The sequence below is a fragment of the Physella acuta genome, unplaced genomic scaffold, assembly GCF_028476545.2.
Source record: "Physella acuta isolate Inbredline_101_S28 unplaced genomic scaffold, ASM2847654v3 ptg000670l, whole genome shotgun sequence".
Lineage (NCBI taxonomy): Eukaryota > Metazoa > Mollusca > Gastropoda > Physidae > Physella > Physella acuta.
The window spans coordinates 1-14943 of record NW_026732189.1 but is presented as its reverse complement, the minus strand read 5'-3'; the positions used below and the strand labels follow the sequence as shown (position 1 = coordinate 14943).

At 36.8% G+C, this 14943-nt stretch overlaps 3 non-coding genes across 3 annotated transcripts; all 3 read right to left on the bottom strand.

The window, feature by feature from the left end:
- Positions 1-3280: 3280 nt before the first annotated feature.
- Positions 3281-3399, bottom strand: LOC131949047 (5S ribosomal RNA). The gene has a single exon (XR_009388111.1). It is a non-coding gene; the product is annotated as a 5S ribosomal RNA (ribosomal RNA).
- Positions 3400-5075: 1676 nt separating this feature from the next.
- Positions 5076-5194, bottom strand: LOC131949046 (5S ribosomal RNA). The gene has a single exon (XR_009388110.1). It is a non-coding gene; the product is annotated as a 5S ribosomal RNA (ribosomal RNA).
- A 1675-nt stretch (positions 5195-6869) lies between these two features.
- LOC131949044 (5S ribosomal RNA) lies at positions 6870-6988 on the bottom strand. The gene has a single exon (XR_009388109.1). It is a non-coding gene; the product is annotated as a 5S ribosomal RNA (ribosomal RNA).
- Between the last annotated feature and the right edge of the window lie 7955 nt (positions 6989-14943).

Genomic DNA, 14943 nt, shown 5'->3' with positions numbered 1-14943 from the left:
ACACATATTTTGAAAGCCTAAACACATGTTAACACATTATTAGTAAGCTTTAACACATGTTAACATTATGTGAAAGCCTTAACACATACTAACACATTATTTGAAAGGCTTAACATATCTTAAATCATTATTTGAAAACCTTAACACATGTTAACACATTATGTGAAAGCCTAAACACATGTTAACACATTATTTGAAAGCAGTAACATATGTTAAAACATTATTTGAAAACTTTAACACATGATAACACATTATTTCAAAGCCTTAACACATGTTAACACGTTATTTGAAACCTTAACACATGTTAACACATCAAATGAAAGCCCTAATACATGTTAACACATTATTTAAAAGCCTTAACATTATTTGAAAGCTTAAACACATGTTAACATTATGTGAAAGCCTTAACACATGCTAACACATTATTTGAAAGCCTTAACAATGTTAACACATTATTTGAAAGTTTTACCACATGTTAACACGTTATTTAAAAGCCTTTACACGTGTTGACACATTATTTAAAAGCCTTAACACATGTTAACACAATATTAGAAAGCCTTAACACAAGTTAACACATAATTTGAACGCCTTAACACATGTTAACGCGTTATTTAAATGCCTTAACACATGTTAACACACTATTTGAAAGCCTTAACACATGTTAACACTTTATTTTAAAGTCTTAACACATGATAAAAAAAATATGTAAAAGCCTTAGCACATATTAACAAATTATTTGAAAGACTTAAAACAAGTAAACACATTTTTTGAAAAACTTAACACATGTTAACACATTATTTGAAAATTGTAACACATGTTATCACATTATTTGAAAGTTTTAACACATGTTATCACAATATTTGAAAGCCTTCACACAAGTTAACACATAATTTGAAAGCCTTAACATATGTTAACACTTTATTTGAAAGCCTTAACACATGTTAACACACTATTTGAAAGCCTTAACACATGTTAACACAATATTTGAAAGCCTTCACACAAGTTAACACATAATTTGAAAGCCTTAACATATGTTAACACTTTATTTGAAAGCCTTAACACATGTTAACACACTATTTGAAAGCCTTAACACATGTAAACACTTTATTTTAAAGTCTTAACAAATGCTAACACATTATTTCAAAGCCTTAACACATGATAACAAAATTATATAAAAGCCTTAGCACATATTAACAATTTTTTTGAAAGACTTAACACAAGTAAACACATTTTTGAAAGCCTTAACAAATGTAAACACATTATTGGAAAGCCTAAACACATGTTAACACATTATTTTGTAATGTTAACACATTATTTGTAAGCCTGATTACATGTTAACACATTATTTGAAAGTCTTAACACATGTTAACACACTGTTTTAATGACTTAACACATGTTCACATATAATTTGAAAGCCTTATCACATGTTCACACATTTTATGAAAGCCTTAACTCATGTTAACACATTATTTCAAAGTCTTAAGACATGTTAACACATTATTTCAAAGCCTTATTACATGTTAACACATTATTTCCAAGTCGCTTGACTTCGGTGATCGGACCGGAAAAGTTGTCATCAACATTGTATGGCCGTATATATACAATTACAAAAAAGTAGCATTTTATACTGATGTGTACATGAAACGTTTGATATAAGCAACACACACTAATAAAACCTAATATTCGTTTATTAAAAATAACTCAAGAAAAATACTTCCAACCTTCGCCTTTTTTTTATTTTAAAAAAAAATAAAAATACAATTTAAATAAATATTTAAAAAGATGAAAAAAAAAAGTTCAAAAGTTCAATCTACAGCACGTGGTGTTCCCAAGCAGTCACCCATCTAAGTACTAACCACGCCAGACGTTGCTTGACTTCACGTGTTTCTAAAACCCTCAAAACTAATCTTGGCATCCCTTCTTTTCACAATGGTTTGATCTGTTCTGACACCCCTATTTCTCTCAATAATGTAATAAGCAATAAATTGTTTCCTTTTCCGCAGTTGAAACTCATATTTCAGAAGATTTCTTTAATACTGCATTATTGAACAGTGATGATAAAATTAAACTCCCCTTCCCACCCCCATTCCCTTCCTTGTCGCATCAAAATATACTGTTGACTTTTTTTTTAGCCTGACAACGCGATGTCGTAAATGACATAACAATGTCACAGGTTATGTAACATCAGTTACTTCATTCAAAAATGTTATGTAACCAGGCATAAGCTGGTCTCGACTTTGTGGGTTGTGTTTCTAAAAAACTCATAATTATGTCCTGTCATCCCTTTTTTTCACAATTGTTTGATCTGGTCTGACAACCCTACTTCTTTACTTAATTTTCAGCACGCGCATGTAAAAAAATGTCTTAATATTGGTATCAAACTAATAGACTCTTCCTATAAGAGGTGTGTTATTATGAAGGAATCATAGTATTATTACCTACAGTAATTTGGACAAGGATTTGGGTTAGGGCTATGGTATAACTTGGATTTGTGTTTGATTAATAATATATAATGGTTGGCTTCCAATTACCGATGGATGTTTAATAAACAATCTAATAGTTTAGTTCTACAACTTTCCGTAGCCTAACACCCCTTTTCAGAAGATTCCAAATTCTTTAATAATTGTGCCAATCACAACACAATCAACCCACCCCCCTCCTCCCTTCTATCTCGTTCATGAAAAGTGTTCACAATTTTTAAAAGTCCAACAGCTAAACATCGGAGTCATGGATGACGTAACAAGATCACAGGTTACGTAAAATCAGTTATGTCTTTATAAAGTGTTATGTAACGGTGTAGTCGGTTTCGAATTTGTGAGCTGTTTTTCTAAAACACTCAAGAATGAAGTCCTGTCATCCCTTTTTTCACAATGGTTTGCTCGGTTTTGTCACCCCTACTTTTTATTAATCGATTGTTAGTTACGCGCACTTTAAAAAAAATCTCTTAATATTTGTATCAAACTAATAGACTCTTCCTATAAAGGGTGTGTTATAATAAAAATAATCTCGGATTATCACCTACAGTAATTTGGGCAATGATTAGGGTTTGGGCTTTGTTATAACTTGGATTTGGGTTTGATTAATAATATGTAATGGTTGGCTTTCAATTTCCGAAGGATGTTTTAATAAACAACCTAATACTTTTGGCCTACTACTTTCCGTAGCCTAACACCCCTTTCCAGAAGATTCCATATTAATCAAACAGGTTTGCCAACAACAGAAATTTCACCCCCCCCCCCCCCACCCTCAATTCTAAATGTTTGAAAAAAATGAAAAAATCTATCTACAGCACGTGGTGTTCCCAAGCAGTCACCCATCTAAGTACTAACCACGCCAGACGTTGCTTGACTTCGGTGATCGGACGAGAACCGGTATCTTCAACATGGTATGGCCGTAGATATACAATAACAAAAAAGTAGTATTTTATAATGATGTCTACATGAACCTTTTGACATAAGCAACACGCACTTAAAAACTAATATTCGTTGATTAAAAATAACTCAAGAAAAATAATTTCAACCTTCGTCTTCTATTTATTTCTGAAAAAAAAGTAAAGAATACATATTTATAAAAAAATAAAAATTAAAAAAAAAAAAAAAATTCAATCTACAGCACGTGGTGTTCACAAGCTGTCACCCATCTAACTACTAACCACGCCAGACGTTGCTTGACTTCACGTGTTTCTAAAACCCTCAAAACTATTCTGGCATCCCTTTTTTTCACAATGGTTTGATCTGTTCTGACACCCCTATTTCTCTCAATAATGTAATAAACAATAAATTGTTTCCTTTTCCGCAGTTGAAACTCATATTTCAGAAGATTTCTTTAATACTGCGTTATTGAACAGTGATGATAAAATTAAACTCCCCTTCCCACCCCCATTCCCTTTCCTTGTCGCATCAAAATATACTGTTGACTTTTTTTTTAGCCTGACAACGCGATGTCGTAAATGACGTAACAATGTCACAGGTTATGTAACATCAGTTACTTCATTCAAAAATGTTATGTAACCAGGCATAAGCTGGTCTCGACTTTGTGGGTTGTGTTTCTAAAAAACTCATAATTATGTCCTGTCATCCCTTTTTTTCACAATTGTTTGATCTGTTCTGACACCCCTACTTCTTTACTTAATTTTCTGCACGCGCATGTAAAAAAATGTCTTAATATTGGTATCAAACTAATAGACTCTTCCTATAAGAGGTGTGTTATAATGAAGGAATCATAGTATTATTACCTACAGTAATTTGGACAAGGATTAGGGTTAGGGCTATGGTATAACTTGGATTTGTGTTTGAATAATAATATATAATGGTTGGCTTCCAATTACCGATGGATGTTTAATAAACAATCTAATAGTTTAGGTCTACAACTTTCCGTAGCCTAACACCCCTTTTCAGATGATTTCATAATTCTTTAATAATTGTGCCAATCACAACACAATCAACCCCCCCCCCCCCCTCCGCCCTTCTATCTCGTTCATGAAAAGTGTTCACACTTTTAAAAAGTCCAACAGCTAAACATCGGAGTCGTGGATGACGTAACAAGATCACAGGTTACATAAAATCAGTTATGTCTTTATGAAGTGTTATGTAACGGTGTAGTCGGTTTCGAATTAGTGAGCTGTTTTTCTAAAACACTCAAGAATGAAGTCCTGTCATCCCTTTTTTCACAGTGGTTTGATCGGTTTTGTCTCCCTACTTTTTATTAATCGATTGTTAGTTACGCGCGCTTTAAAAAAATTCTTAATATTTGTATCAAACGAATAGACTCTTCCTATAAAGGGTGTGTTATAATAAAAATAATCTCGGATTATCACCTACAGTAATTTGGGCAAGGATTAGGGTTTGGGCTTTGTTCTAACTTGGATTTGGGTTTGATTAATAATATGTAATGGTTGGCTTTCAATTTCCGAAGGATGTTTTAATAAACAACCTAATACTTTAGGCCTACTACTTTCCGTAGCCTAACACCCCTTTTCAGAAGATTCCATATTCATTAAACAGGTTTGTCAACAATATAAATTTCACCCCCACCCACCCCCAATTCTAAATGTTTGAAAAAAATTAAAAAATTTAAATTTACAGCACGTGGTGTTCCCAAGCGGTCACCCATCTAAGTACTAACCACGCCAGACGTTGCTTGACTTCGGTGATCGGACGAGAACCGGTATGTTCAACATTGTATGGCCGTAGATATACAATAACAAAAAAGTAGTATTTTATAATGATGTCTACATGAACCTTTTGACATAAGCAACACGCACTTAAAAACTAATATTCGTTGATTAAAAATAACTCAAGAAAAATAATTTCAACCTTCGTCTTCTATTTATTTCTGAAAAAAAAGTAAAGAATACATATTTATAAAAAAATAAAAATTAAAAAAAAAAAAAAAATTCAATCTACAGCACGTGGTGTTCACAAGCTGTCACCCATCTAACTACTAACCACGCCAGACGTTGCTTGACTTCACGTGTTTCTAAAACCCTCAAAACTATTCTGGCATCCCTTTTTTTCACAATGGTTTGATCTGTTCTGACACCCCTATTTCTCTCAATAATGTAATAAACAATAAATTGTTTCCTTTTCCGCAGTTGAAACTCATATTTCAGAAGATTTCTTTAATACTGCATTATTGAACAGTGATGATAAAATTAAACTCCCCTTCCCACCCCCATTCCCTTTCCTTGTCGCATCAAAATATACTGTTGACTTTTTTTTTAGCCTGACAACGCGATGTCGTAAATGACGTAACAATGTCACAGGTTATGTAACATCAGTTACTTCATTCAAAAATGTTATGTAACCAGGCATAAGCTGGTCTCGACTTTGTGGGTTGTGTTTCTAAAAAACTCATAATTATGTCCTGTCATCCCTTTTTTTCACAATTGTTTGATCTGTTCTGACACCCCTACTTCTTTACTTAATTTTCTGCACGCGCATGTAAAAAAATGTCTTAATATTGGTATCAAACTAATAGACTCTTCCTATAAGAGGTGTGTTATAATGAAGGAATCATAGTATTATTACCTACAGTAATTTGGACAAGGATTAGGGTTAGGGCTATGGTATAACTTGGATTTGTGTTTGAATAATAATATATAATGGTTGGCTTCCAATTACCGATGGATGTTTAATAAACAATCTAATAGTTTAGGTCTACAACTTTCCGTAGCCTAACACCCCTTTTCAGATGATTTCATAATTCTTTAATAATTGTGCCAATCACAACACAATCAACCCCCCCCCCCCCTCCGCCCTTCTATCTCGTTCATGAAAAGTGTTCACACTTTTAAAAAGTCCAACAGCTAAACATCGGAGTCGTGGATGACGTAACAAGATCACAGGTTACATAAAATCAGTTATGTCTTTATGAAGTGTTATGTAACGGTGTAGTCGGTTTCGAATTAGTGAGCTGTTTTTCTAAAACACTCAAGAATGAAGTCCTGTCATCCCTTTTTTCACAGTGGTTTGATCGGTTTTGTCTCCCTACTTTTTATTAATCGATTGTTAGTTACGCGCGCTTTAAAAAAATTCTTAATATTTGTATCAAACGAATAGACTCTTCCTATAAAGGGTGTGTTATAATAAAAATAATCTCGGATTATCACCTACAGTAATTTGGGCAAGGATTAGGGTTTGGGCTTTGTTCTAACTTGGATTTGGGTTTGATTAATAATATGTAATGGTTGGCTTTCAATTTCCGAAGGATGTTTTAATAAACAACCTAATACTTTAGGCCTACTACTTTCCGTAGCCTAACACCCCTTTTCAGAAGATTCCATATTCATTAAACAGGTTTGTCAACAATATAAATTTCACCCCCACCCACCCCCAATTCTAAATGTTTGAAAAAAATTAAAAAATTTAAATTTACAGCACGTGGTGTTCCCAAGCGGTCACCCATCTAAGTACTAACCACGCCAGACGTTGCTTGACTTCGGTGATCGGACGAGAACCGGTATGTTCAACATTGTATGGCCGTAGATATACAATAACAAAAAAGTAGTATTTTATAATGATGTCTACATGAACCTTTTGACATAAGCAACACGCACTTAAAAACTAATATTCGTTGATTAAAAATAACTCAAGAAAAATAATTTCAACCTTCGTCTTCTATTTATTTCTGAAAAAAAAGTAAAGAATACATTTTTATAAAAAAATAAAAATTAAAAAAAAAAAAAAAATTCAATCTACAGCACGTGGTGTTCACAAGCTGTCACCCATCTAACTACTAACCACGCCAGACGTTGCTTGACTTCACGTGTTTCTTAAACCCTCAAAACTAATCTGGCATCCCTTTTTTTCACAATGGTTTGATCTGTTCTGACACCCCTATTTCTCACAATAATGTAATAAACAATAAATTGTTTCCTTTTCCGCAGTTGAAACTCATATTTCAGAAGATTTCTTTAATACTGCATTATTGAACAGTGATGATAAAATTAAACTCCCCTTCCCACCCCCATTCCCTTTCCTTGTCGCATCAAAATATACTGTTGACTTTTTTTTTAGCCTGACAACGCAATGTCGTAAATGACGTAACAATGTCACAGGTTATGTAACATCAGTTACTTCATTCAAAAATGTTATGTAACCAGGCATAAGCTGGTCTCGACTTTGTGGGTTGTGTTTCTAAAAAACTCATAATTAAGTCCTGTCATCCCTTTTTTTACAATGGTTTGATCGGTTTGGTCATTCTTACTTTTAATTAATCGATTGTTAGTTACGCGAACTTTAAAAAAATCTCAGTTAATAATCTAACCTTAGTTAATTTTTCTGATTATTAAAATAAAACGTATTATATGGCCCTCAGCGGCCCATGTGAAATTTTGGGGGCCGAAAGAGACATTTTTATTTGCAGCCAAATCGCACCCTACCAGGGCGCCAGTGGACACGCCTGATTCAATTTAGTGAGCATTTGTAACGCTCCATCCTATCCATTGTCTATCACACTGTTTAGACCGATCGTAGTCACCATAGCGCTCATGGGAAAGACAAGGGCGCCAAATAGCATCCTGCCGGGCGGCCACCCATGCAAAATCAAATCACTCTCCCCCCACCACCCACCCCCACTCCCGCTCCCTAAAGTTTTATGGCACCCGGATAAAATGTGTCGAACGCAATCGTCTTTTATTTTTATTTGCCGTATATAGAGAAAAATCCCACCATCCCGTGGCGCCGCCCATGCGAAATTAAAAATGATTTTTTTACAGAACCCTTCCCTGGAGTGTTCTAATCAACTCCCAAAAGTTTGATGGCTATCTATGAACGGTGTGAAACTACAATCGACTTATATTTTTATATACCTTATATAGAGAGAAAACAAATCGCGCCCTGCCGGGGCGTCACCCCTGCGAATTTGAAAATGTTTTTTACCCAAAAACCTCCCCATGAATATTGTCAACATCTTCCCGAAGTTTCATGGCGATCGTGTGAACGGTGTCACTGCAATTCACTTTTATTATTTTTATTTACCGTACATAGAGAAAAATCGAACCCTCCCGTGGCGCCGCCCTTGCGAAATTAAAAATGATTTCTTACAGAACCCTTTCCTAGAGTGTTATAATCAATTCCCTAAAGTTTAATGAATATCGTATCTTCTTCTTCGTTTTTAATTTTAGTGTTGCAGGGGATCGAGATTTATCTGCCAGTGGGTTTGAACTCGAGACTTAGTTCGAATTCTTCAACCATGAGCTTTTTGCCGACTCGACCACGCCTCCAACACAATTAAGCGTTATGTGTCAACTGGTTATGCGCCATTGAGGCCATTAACTCTGATTTCAGCCTGCTTTCTTTTTGGATTTGCTTCCATAGCCTTTGTCCAACCAAGAACAAACTACAAGGCAGGAGTTGTTTGATTTTTGGAGTTGTCTCTCCTGTCCCCAGCTAACGAGCCTCATCTGCCCGAGGGTTCGAACTCGAGACTTTTCGGTTTAGCAACCATGAGCCGACCCCCTACTATCGTATGAAGGTTGTCAAATTAAAATCGACTTTTTTTAATAGACCGTATATAGAGAAAAATCGCACCCTCCCGTGGCGCCGCCCTTGCGAAATTAAAAATGATTTTTTACAGAACCTTCTCATAGAGTGTTATAATGAAGTCCCCAAAGTTTCATGCCTATCGTATGAACGGTTTCAAATAAAAATCGACTTTTATTTTTATATACTGTATATAGAGAAAAATCGCACCCTCCCGTGGCGCCGCCCTTGCGAAAATAAAAATGATTTTTTTACAGAAACCTTCCCCAGAGTGTTCTAAGGAACTCACCAAAGTTTAATGGCGATAGGATGAATGGTGTCAAACCAAAATCGACTTTTATTTTTATATACCGTATATAGAGAAAAAAACAAATCGCGCCCTGCCAGGGCGCCACCCCACGAATTTGAAATATGTTTTTTCGCAGTAACCTACGCAGAAATATTCTCAAAAACATCCCAAAGTTTCACGGCGATGTGATAAGAGGTGTAGCAATGCATACAAAACACACACACACACATACATACATTGTTTTATATATATATATATATATATATATATATATATATATATAGGGGCCCCAAAAAAATTCTGCGGGTGGGCTTTTTTCTAGTTCCGCCAATGGATGTGTGTAGCACAGTGGCAAATAGAATGTCATCCAGTACCCGTGTTTGTTTTGACAAGTGCCTAGGATGGTAAAAGTTCATTGTGTGACAGGATATTGTGAGATGACATGCGCAGTGTAGGCCATCTGTTAGTGCAGAATCTAGTCATGTGTCTTTGGGAACAGGCGCTGATCCTTTGGACTGAGACCTCCATCTTGAATTTAGGAATTTCAATAAAATGTTTCATGTGTTTGGATAATTTATCTTTCTCATGGCCTTGAAACAGCACCGACCTGCATAACAGCATCACATTAACGACGAGGTGCTCATATTTCATGTGTCTGGATAACTTATCTTTATTACTGCCATGAAACAACGCTGATTTACATAACAGCATCACATTGATGACGAGGGTTGAGGTAAGTTTTGTATACTATCATCGTACAGAATATTTAAAATTGATAAGGGCTAACATTTTTAACTTTTTACTTTTCACTTACTCATATAGGTCTAAACGAAATATACAAAGTATATAAAGTAGTTAGTAGCATGAGATATTTACTTTGCATAGCCTCGAATACCTATGGTAAACTACTAGCCATCGGTACCCGTCATTATATCCCTCATTTTTGTTATTCTTGTTTGAGAAAAATAATTTATAAAATAGTTATTGGCCAACACGCAATGTTCTTTACTACACGTTGAACGATATTAGTGACACAATAAAGAAATAACTAGATAGCTAAAAATCCGACCCCTTTAAAATAACATAGGCTACCAATACCTATTAGAAAAATCAAATTATATACATTATTAGTCAATGCAAAACCATATTAAATGCACAAACTGATTAACAGACTTAAAAAATGATTCCGTTAAAAGCCCGGCTGTTATTCGTGTTGTTTTTTAAAGTATTTTTTTGCCCGAGAAAATTATAAAGGTCTACATTTATAGCATGTCTTTTTTTTTTCAAAATTATGTTATACAGGACCATTTCCTAAACGATTCGAACATAGACACAAAAGACATAATACAATATATATAGAATATAAAATTATTTTAGTAAGATTTAAATTATATCTTGTTAGTTATTGTTACGTCCCTTGTATTATACATATCATAGCTACTTCCCTTGAATGTTCAGTCTGTTAACGTATAGTCAGAGTTGTCTGCTGTAAATAATAAAACACTGAAGTCAATACAAAGTATTCTCCTCTTTGTTCTGAATGATGGAAATAAAGTAATAAACTGTAAGATAAAAATAAATTACCGTATAACAAAACAACAAGTTTATTAAATCGTTGATAAGATGACAAACATTACAAAATTCTTCATTATGTTATTACTTATTTCATCACAGGGTGATTTGGATACCGGAACTTTCACCGGAAGTTGGGGAGAACATTTATGTGATGCTGTCGACAGCTACTTTACACGCCATCATCGAGTGGACCCATCATCAAGTCTACCCATCATCAAGTGGACCCATCATCGAGTGGACCCAGCAAGTGGACCCATCATCAAGTCGACCGATCATCGAGCGGGCCCATCATCAAGTGGACCCTTCATATAGTCTACCCATCATCAAGTCGACCGATCATCAAGTGGACCCATCTTCAAGTGGACCCTTCATATAGTGGACCCATCATCAAGTGGACCCATCATCGAGTGGACCCATCAAGTGGACCCATCATGGGCAGATCTCCTGCAAGAGTACTCGGCTTAAGGACTTTAAGGTCTGTTTGATGTGTGTTCGTCTGGTTGTGCGTTTAGGACATAATACATGAGACATGATACGTGAGACATGATACGTGAGACATGATACGTGAGACATGATACGTGAGACATGATACGTGAGACATGATACGTGAGACATGATACGTGAGACATGATACGTGAGACATGATACGTGAGACATGATACGTGAGACATGATACGTGAGACATGATACGTGAGACATGATACGTGAGACATGAACGTGACGTGAGACATGATACGTGAGACATGATACGTGAGACATGATACGTGAGACATGATACGTGAGACATGATACGTGAGACATGATACGTGAGACATGATACGTGAGACATGATACGTGAGACATGATACGTGAGACATGATACGTGAGACATGATACGTGAGACATGATACGTGAGACATGATACGTGAGACATGATACGTGAGACATGATACGTGAGACATGATACGTGAGACATGATACGTGAGACATGATACGTGAGACATGATACGTGAGACATGATACGTGAGACATGATACGTGAGACATGATACGTGAGACATGATACGTGAGACATGATACGTGAGACATGATACGTGAGACATGATACGTGAGACATGATACGTGAGACATGATACGTGAGACATGATACGTGAGACATGATACGTGAGACATGATACGTGAGACATGATACGTGAGACATGATACGTGAGACATGATACGTGAGACATGATACGTGAGACATGATACGTGAGACATGATACGTGAGACATGATACGTGAGACATGATACGTGAGACATGATACGTGAGACATGATACGTGAGACATGATACGTGAGACATGATACGTGAGACATGATACGTGAGACATGATACGTGAGACATGATACGTGAGACATGATACGTGAGACATGATACGTGAGACATGATACGTGAGACATGATACGTGAGACATGATACGTGAGACATGATACGTGAGACATGATACGTGAGACATGATACGTGAGACATGATACGTGAGACATGATACGTGAGACATGATACGTGAGACATGATACGTGAGACATGATACGTGAGACATGATACGTGAGACATGATACGTGAGACATGATACGTGAGACATGATACGTGAGACATGATACGTGAGACATGATACGTGAGACATGATACGTGAGACATGATACGTGAGACATGATACGTGAGACATGATACGTGAGACATGATACGTGAGACATGATACGTGAGACATGATACGTGAGACATGATACGTGAGACATGATACGTGAGACATGATACGTGAGACATGATACGTGAGACATGATACGTGAGACATGATACGTGAGACATGATACGTGAGACATGATACGTGAGACATGATACGTGAGACATGATACGTGAGACATGATACGTGAGACATGATACGTGAGACATGATACGTGAGACATGATACGTGAGACATGATACGTGAGACATGATACGTGAGACATGATACGTGAGACATGATACGTGAGACATGATACGTGAGACATGATACGTGAGACATGATACGTGAGACATGATACGTGAGACATGATACGTGAGACATGATACGTGAGACATGATACGTGAGACATGATACGTGAGACATGATACGTGAGACATGATACGTGAGACATGATACGTGAGACATGATACGTGAGACATGATACGTGAGACATGATACGTGAGACATGATACGTGAGACATGATACGTGAGACATGATACGTGAGACATGATACGTGAGACATGATACGTGAGACATGATACGTGAGACATGATACGTGAGACATGATACGTGAGACATGATACGTGAGACATGATACGTGAGACATGATACGTGAGACATGATACGTGAGACATGATACGTGAGACATGATACGTGAGACATGATACGTGAGACATGATACGTGAGACATGATACGTGAGACATGATACGTGAGACATGATACGTGAGACATGATACGTGAGACATGATACGTGAGACATGATACGTGAGACATGATACGTGAGACATGATACGTGAGACATGATACGTGAGACATGATACGTGAGACATGATACGTGAGACATGATACGTGAGACATGATACGTGAGACATGATACGTGAGACATGATACGTGAGACATGATACGTGAGACATGATACGTGAGACATGATACGTGAGACATGATACGTGAGACATGATACGTGAGACATGATACGTGAGACATGATACGTGAGACATGATACGTGAGACATGATACGTGAGACATGATACGTGAGACATGATACGTGAGACATGATACGTGAGACATGATACGTGAGACATGATACGTGAGACATGATACGTGAGACATGATACGTGAGACATGATACGTGAGACATGATACGTGAGACATGATACGTGAGACATGATACGTGAGACATGATACGTGAGACATGATACGTGAGACATGATACGTGAGACATGATACGTGAGACATGATACGTGAGACATGATACGTGAGACATGATACGTGAGACATGATACGTGAGACATGATACGTGAGACATGATACGTGAGACATGATACGTGAGACATGATACGTGAGACATGATACGTGAGACATGATACGTGAGACATGATACGTGAGACATGATACGTGAGACATGATACGTGAGACATGATACGTGAGACATGATACGTGAGACATGATACGTGAGACATGATACGTGAGACATGATACGTGAGACATGATACGTGAGACATGATACGTGAGACATGATACGTGAGACATGATACGTGAGACATGATACGTGAGACATGATACGTGAGACATGATACGTGAGACATGATACGTGAGACATGATACGTGAGACATGATACGTGAGACATGATACGTGAGACATGATACGTGAGACATGATACGTGAGACATGATACGTGAGACATGATACGTGAGACATGATACGTGAGACATGATACGTGAGACATGATACGTGAGACATGATACGTGAGACATGATACGTGAGACATGATACGTGAGACATGATACGTGAGACATGATACGTGAGACATGATACGTGAGACATGATACGTGAGACATGATACGTGAGACATGATACGTGAGACATGATACGTGAGACATGATACGTGAGACATGATACGTGAGACATGATACGTGAGACATGATACGTGAGACATGATACGTGAGACATGATACGTGAGACATGATACGTGAGACATGATACGTGAGACATGATACGTGAGACATGATACGTGAGACATGATACGTGAGACATGATACGTGAGACATGATACGTGAGACATGATACGTGAGACATGATACGTGAGACATGATACGTGAGACATGATACGTGAGACATGATACGTGAGACATGATACGTGAGACATGATACGTGAGACATGATACGTGAGACATGATACGTGAGACATGATACGTGAGACATGATACGTGAGACATGATACGTGAGACATGATACGTGAGACATGATACGTGAGACATGATACGTGAGACATGATACGTGAGACATGATACGTGAGACATGATACGTGAGACATGATACGTGAGACATGATACGTGAGACATGATACGTGAGACATGATACGTGAGACATGATA